This window comes from Mandrillus leucophaeus, unplaced genomic scaffold, assembly GCF_000951045.1.
Source record: "Mandrillus leucophaeus isolate KB7577 unplaced genomic scaffold, Mleu.le_1.0 Scaffold213, whole genome shotgun sequence".
Lineage (NCBI taxonomy): Eukaryota > Metazoa > Chordata > Mammalia > Primates > Cercopithecidae > Mandrillus > Mandrillus leucophaeus.
Window position 1 is genome coordinate 1,406,003 of NW_012102177.1, and position 6,994 is coordinate 1,412,996.

At 52.3% G+C, this 6,994-nt stretch overlaps 1 protein-coding gene across 1 annotated transcript in view; it reads right to left on the reverse strand.

The window, feature by feature from the left end:
* LIMS2 (LIM and senescent cell antigen-like domains 2) overlaps positions 1-4,622 on the reverse strand; it is a 47,270-nt gene extending 42,648 nt beyond the window's left edge. Inside the window, exon 1 of the mRNA XM_011980489.1 lies at positions 4,158-4,622. The gene's annotated coding sequence lies outside the window, so the exon portion shown is untranslated. The remainder of the gene's footprint in view (positions 1-4,157) is intronic.
* Between the last annotated feature and the right edge of the window lie 2,372 nt (positions 4,623-6,994).

Here is a 6,994-nt window from a genome sequence, read left to right on the forward strand (position 1 = left end):
TGGGGGCTGTGGGCATGGCTTAGCCCTGCTGGAGATGCAGAGGCTCCAAAGAGCCAGGGCCAGCCTCCCACAGTTCAGCCAAGAGGGCAGAGTTGCAGGAAAGAGCCGGCACTCACACATTCACACATTTATCCACTTGTTCCTTCAAGAGTATTTATCCTGCATGGGCACCGGAAGTACTGCGGGGAGCAAGAAGACATGAACCTGGCTCTCATGGAGTTTAGCAGGGGGTGGAGGATGCGCAATAAACAAATAAATACGCAAACTAGATTTTAGACAAGGGTAAGTGCTGCGAAGAAAAGGACGATGGTGGTTGGTGGCTGATTTGAGTGAAGAGTGAGGGAAACTTTCTGAGCAGGTGATGTTCGAGCTAAACCGGAATGAGGGAAAAGCCAGCCCTCAACCATCTGCAGGAGAAGCATTCCGGCAGTAGAACAGCAAGTGCAACAACCCTGAGGTGGCATGAGCTTGGGGTATGCGAGGTCAGAAAGAAGACCAGCAGGTCTGGAAAACAGGGAGGTGGCGGGTGGAGGGGGACAGGGCAGAGCAGCAGGGCCACAGCAGAAGCAGGATTCCACCCTTCGATGGAGAGTTCTAAGCAAAGACAGACACAACACTCTAGCATCAGCAGGGGAGGATCTCAGCAATACTGACTGACAGAAGAAAGAGCACTTTCTCCAGCTATATCAAGTTCTAGAATAGGCAACATTTGTCTGTGGTAGAAGACTTCAGAACAGTGGCTGCCCCAGGCTGGTCTATTGCACCCCAGACTGCCCTGGGGCGGGAGGACAGGGGTTGACGAGGAAGGAATGTGAGGGAGCTTCTGGGGTAACGTGCAATGTTTTAGTAGGAGTTTGGGTCACACAAGTGTATACGCCTTTGTTAAAACTCATGGAATATACGGCCAGGATTTGTGCATTTCATTATATGTAAATTTTACCTCAAAACAAAAATACTGTAAACGATACTGAACTCTAGTTAATGATGTACAATGCTGAAGTGTTTAGGTAGAAAGGTACTGATGTCTGCAATTTACTTTAAAATACATTGTTTAAATCAAGATGAGCAGGTGTGGTGGATCCCTGTAGTCCCAGCTAGTCCCTAGCTATGGGGAGGCTGAGGAGGGAGGATCACTTGAGGCCAGGAATTCAAGACCAGCTTGGGCAACATAGCATGACTCTGCCTCTAAAAAATGAACTCAAGATGAGGAGATGGATAAAGGGATGGACAGAGAGGTGGTAGAGTGAGTCTACCACGATATTAATGGGAGAATCTAAGTGGTGGGTATCTGGGTTTTCAACTTTGATGAGTGCTTAAGTTTTTCATAACAAAAGGGAGAAGTGTCCCCAGCTGCTGTGTGGCCACTGTGTGAGGGACAGAGTGGTCTCAGGGACAGTCTGATTAGAGGCTATGGTGAGCATCCAGGAGGGACTGGTGCCTTGGGCCACGCGACCGTAGGGACGGTGAGAAGGCATTAGATACAGGGTCTATTTTGCAGCCAGCCGCATTTGCTGGGAATCTGGATGTGTGGGCGTGGCCGGCATGGGCGTGGCCAGCACAGGCATGGTGGTTGTGGGGCAGGTGTGTGTGTGGCAGGGGTGAGTGTACAGGCGTGGGAGTCAAGGACTTGCAGGTGGCCTTGCTTTCCTAGATGTTGGTGGCAGTGGGACAGTCTGGGCAGGTCAGCGAAGGCTGACGTTGCACTGGGCCCGCCCCAGGCATCCCAGGGGAGATGGTGGGCAGGGCACTGTGAACCTGGAGCAGGGAAGAGAGGTCCATTCTGTGGCGTAGATGCGGAAGGCTTGGTGCAAATGGAATTTCAGCTCTAGGGCTCCATGGAGACCTGGGGTGTCTGTGCCAGTCAGGAGCCCTCCAAGGGTAAGAGGTGGGACTGGCAGGAAGTGAGGAGGAGAGCAGGAGAGCGTGAGGTGCCGCAGAAGCCCGGAGCGCTGTGTACACACCGCTGCGTGCAGAGGCCAGGGAAGCTCTGGGTTTGGGTCAAGAGCTGGTCCATGGGAGTAAGGGGCCTGAGTCCAACTGCAGAGGGGCAGGCAGGGCTCCTGCAGTGCCTCCCCCAGGAGCACCCCTCCTTGGGGTCTGTGCAGACGGTGCTCCCCGGAGTGCTGCACACAGTGTCTCTGAGGGAGAATGCTCTGAAAGGGGCAGGGAAGGGACAGCAGTTGGAAGTGGGTAGAGGAAGGGGAGGGAAGGTGAGAACACAGTGTCCATGCCCAGGTTTTATAGGATGATGTCACTGAGGGACATTCAGGGAGTGGCTTGAATTACACACTTAGTCTTCGTTGGGGGACAGATGGGGCTCTGAGGCTGAGGCTGGGCCACAGAGTGACATGAGAGCTGTCCTAGAAGGGGAATGAGGTGCAGCATTTCCCCGGGCACGAGCCCTCTACCCTCTGGGGCTCAGGGCAGGTGGGCACCCCCTTTGCAGGGCAAGTACCCGAGTTTCTCCACCCCCACCTTCTCCCTTCGCTACTCCAGGGGACAGCTACCTGAGCCAGCCCAGGGCCCAGGGCTCATGGGAGCTGGGAGACAGGGCCAAGAGAGGGGCCGGCCTTGGCCAGCGTGGCTAATCAGCAGTAGGAGGCTGAGGGGAACCTGGGGTTCTCAAGTGCCTCAAGGAGCCTCCTCCAATATCCAGAGCCACAGCCTTGTCCCCATGTGACAGCAGAGAATGGAGAAGGCCTTGCAGCTCTCAAGAGGCCTCAGGGCCTCCTGCCACAGCCCAGGTCCTGGGCAGGAGCCAGCATGCCTTCCCAGCAGGTGGGCTGTGAATCTGCCTGTTTCCGGGTGGCCCCGTGTGATGCAGACCGCCTAGACGGCCACTCCACAAGTCCTCTGCCCCAAATCTGGTTAAGGCCTGTCCCTTTCAGGGCACCGGGAACTGGCAAAACACAGAGGCCTGCCGAATATCACCACAAAGCTCAAAGCTGTCAGCCACCTCCTGCGAGACCAGAGTTAACTCGGGAAGTGGCTGTGAGACCCCCCGGGGGGGAAGCAGGGAAGCACCTGCATGGTGGCTCCTGGGCCAAAGGAAGAATAGTGAGCAGCATACGGCCCCGGCACCCACGGGCTTCACGACACATTGAAAAGTAAATGTCTCTTTTTAAAAATATGAGCATAAAACTAGCTGGGCACGATGGTGCATGCCTGTGGGCCTACCTCTTCATGAGGCTGAGGTGGGAGGATCACTTAAGCCCGGGATTTCGAGGTTACAGTGAGCTATGACTGTGTCTCTGCACTCTAGCCTGGGCAGCAGAGCAATCTCCTGTCTCTAGAAATAATCTAATAAATAAAAATAAAAATAAAAATATAAGCCTGCCCTCAGAACTGTCATTAGACACACCCTCTGACCAGCACGAAATAGCCTTACTTCTCCCTGCGCCACGCGGCAGCTCAGTGAGAGAATCTGGCAGAGTGTTGATCCACAATTCTCTCAACATTTGCAGAACACACAAGAGACCCAGGGATTCTTTTCAGTCTGAGGGGAACCCAGTGCCCTTCTTGAAAGTCTGATTTGCTCAGGAGTGGAGGTGGACCATCGAGCTTCACAATTTTCCAAAGATGACCTGGCCTTGGAGTTTGGGAGGAAAAGGCCATCTCTCTCTCGCCTTTGCTCTGGGACAGACTCCATTCAACTCACGGGTTTGGCTACCGGAGGGCAGTGCCCCCCACATATCCAGGAAGGCCACATTATTACGCCTCAACGCATCACACCCTGGAGTATCCAGCAAGAGCCTCCTGGGCGCAGAGTTCCTCACCTGCGGGGCACCTGCCTCTCCCTGCCTTTAAGGGTATCTCTTCCACATACTGAGGGTCCCTTTGCTTCTTTTTTCCCATTGTGACCTTCCCACTGGAGCTTGTCCCACTCTGTCCAGGGGAAAGAGCAGCTGCTCATCCCAAGCCCAGCCTGTCCAGACGTGGCCTCGCCCGCAGAAGGCCCGGTGTGTGGCCACGGTGGGCTGAACCTTCACCGTCCCCATGCCACCTGACTGAGGGCAGCCGCTCCAGGGCTGTTCCTTGACCCCAAATTAGCAACATTAGCACAACCACTCAGAGGTTCAGGGAATTGCAGGGGCAGCTCAGCGATTGGCAGGTGGAAAGGCCCTCCCGAGGCCCCGTGCCCATCACAGGGTCTCTACCTCCGTGACCGAGACGCCGCTCCGCCTCCTTGGTGCTTCCTTCCCTGAGTGCTGCCAGCAACTTCTCTGAGGGAAATAGCAGCTGCCTGGCCCGCTTGGCACAGCCACGTGCAAGACTGGGCAGCTGCCAGGAGTGTCCGGCCACCACGGGGCACCCAGGCACTCCAGCTTCGCCTCTCCCTGGGCAGGAGGCTTGGCCAGAGGTTCTTAGCTGGAGGCAGAGGCCGGAGGCACCTTGGGGTCAGGAGGGGACGGAAGAAGCCGCGGAAGGAAAGGCGGCCTCCCCGGGGAAGTGCTGCTCAGGGCCCAGAGCCAGGCCCACGGAACAAAAGGAGCAGCGGCTGCCCTCTGAATCCAGAGAGGCCGGCAGAGGGGCAGCCCCCAAATGAGCACTTCCCGAAGCCCCGAGCGCAGGAGCCCCGCCAGGCAGTAGATGTTCACATCACCCACGGACAGACGGCAAAAGAAGCCCCACAGTGAAAAGCATCCGGGCAACTAACTACGGGAGTAACCCAAGAACAGCTACTAGGATGCTGTCTGGCCAAGTACTATTTTCCCTGAAAAGAGGAACATCTCAGGATTACTTATATTCAAATAACATAAATGAATTGTTTTATAATTTTCTGCAATAAAGCTTTCATTGTATTAGAAATGCCCAGAAGTAGAAAGAAGAAAAATCACCTCCAAAGGCAGGTACTGCCACACTTTGTTCACTTTTAACCATGTACATTTATTTTTTGCCTGATTGTGATCATTTTATGGTTTGCAATCTTTCTTTTTCCTTTTCCTTTTTTCTTTCTTTTCTTTTTTCTTTCTTTTCTCTCTCTTTCTTTCTTTCTTTTCTTTCTTTCTTTCTTTCTCCCTCTCCCTCTCCCTCTCCTTCTCCCTCTTTCTTTTTTTTTTTTTGAGACAGACTCTTACTCTTGTCACCCAGGCTGGAATGCAGTGGCAGGATCACAGCTCACTGCAGCCTTGACTTCCCAGGCTCAAGCCATCTTCCCGCCTTGGCTTCCCAAAGTGCTGGGGTGATGGGCAAGAGCCACTGGGCAGCACCTGCCCCGTGTTTTTGTTTGCAATTTCATATCAATTTCTTCATAAATAAATGGCAGCTGTCTGCCTCTGCATCATCTCAGTACGCATCAGGGCTGCCCTGGGTCTTGTAGCTGAGAGGCACCTCACAATGTGCTGCGCCCCAGGATCTCCCTGGTCTTGTGCTATTTGGAAGAAGGAGTGCTGGGATTTATGGACACTGCGTACATGATTTCTGTGTCCAACTTTTATGAGCACAACTGGTTTGCATTTTCAGTCAAATTTTACACCCCTCCAGGGTAGGACTATTTGCTTTTACACAACACGGAGCCCAACGGAGAGCCAGCTAGAGATAAAGCAGGCACTCAAAGATGTGTTGAAACCAGTGAGGTATTATTTTATAGCCACTTTGGTTTTTTTAGAGACAGGGTCTCACTCTGTTTCCCATGCTGAAGTAAACTGGTGTGAGTATAGCTCACTGCAGCCTCAAACAAGCCTGGGCTCAAGCAATCCCCCTGCCTCAGCTTCCTGGGTAGTTGGGACCACAGGCGTGAGCCACAATGCCCAGCCCCATGTACTGTTACATGTTAAAAAATAACCTAGCTGCATATTATAAATATGCTATACACCAGAGTGTAAACCACTCAGTAAATATTTACGGCATGTTGTTATAAACATTCTTGGTAAGTTTTACACTCGTGTGAGGAGCTGCCTAAATGTAGAGTGTGTATCATCCTGTTTCGCTCAAAGAATCTCAAAGATCATTTTACTCAACATATCTATTCCTGAACGGGATTTGTATAAATAAAAAACCGTTTGACCAGGACCTGTAGCGCTAACTACTTGGCAGGCCGAGGCAGAAGGATCGCCCGAGCCCAGGAGATTTAAGCTGCAGCAAGCTGTGATTGCATCACCGCACTCCAGCCTGAGTGACGGGGCGACACCCTGTCTCTCATACAAATATTGTTTTAAAAAGAAAGAAAAATAATAATAGACTGTAAACCAGTTCACTCTCAAACCCATTTTTCATATTCCAGATGTTATGGCTGCACACTAGCCTGAGATCTGCCCCAGGAAAGGCAGCCTGAGAAGCCCACAGCACAGTAAGTTGGCCCGGCACTAACGTCATTTTGCCGAATATGCATGTGCACGGGGCTGACCAGCTACGGGCAGGCCCACTGCCTCTGCCGAGTACCCCCAAGAGAAGCGGCAGCCCCACTGCACTTCTGTCCATGCAGATCCAGCCCATTGGTGTGAGGTCCAAGAGTGAGGGAGATCAACCGCATGCCTGCTGCCAGATGTGGGCAATGCAGACACGGCCCCTGCTGGACAAGAAGTGGGTGCAGGTGCTGGGGAAGAACAGGCCTGGCCTGCATCTCATGTTTACTCTGTGAAGCTTAAAAGTGTGGTAACAGCCCGAAAACACATGCTAATGGAGGCCACGTGGCACGGTGGGCCCCGGAACGTAGACTACAGAGCCAGGCTACTTGGGTTCAGATTCTGTCTCACTCACTGTATGATCTTGGATAAGTCCTTCACTTCTCTCGGCTTCAGGCTCCTCATCTGTAAAATAAGGTTGATAACAACAGTACCTTCCTCATAAGAATGTTGTAAGGGGTAAGAAAACTCAAATGTGAAAGTGGTTCTCAAAACTTTTTGGTCTCAAGACCCCTGTCTTACACTCTTAAGGAGTGTTGAGTATATCAAAGACTATTTATTTATGTGGGCTATATCTATCAATATTTACCATAATAAAAATTTAAATGATACATTTTAAGAATATTTCATGGCCGGGCGCGGTGGCTCAC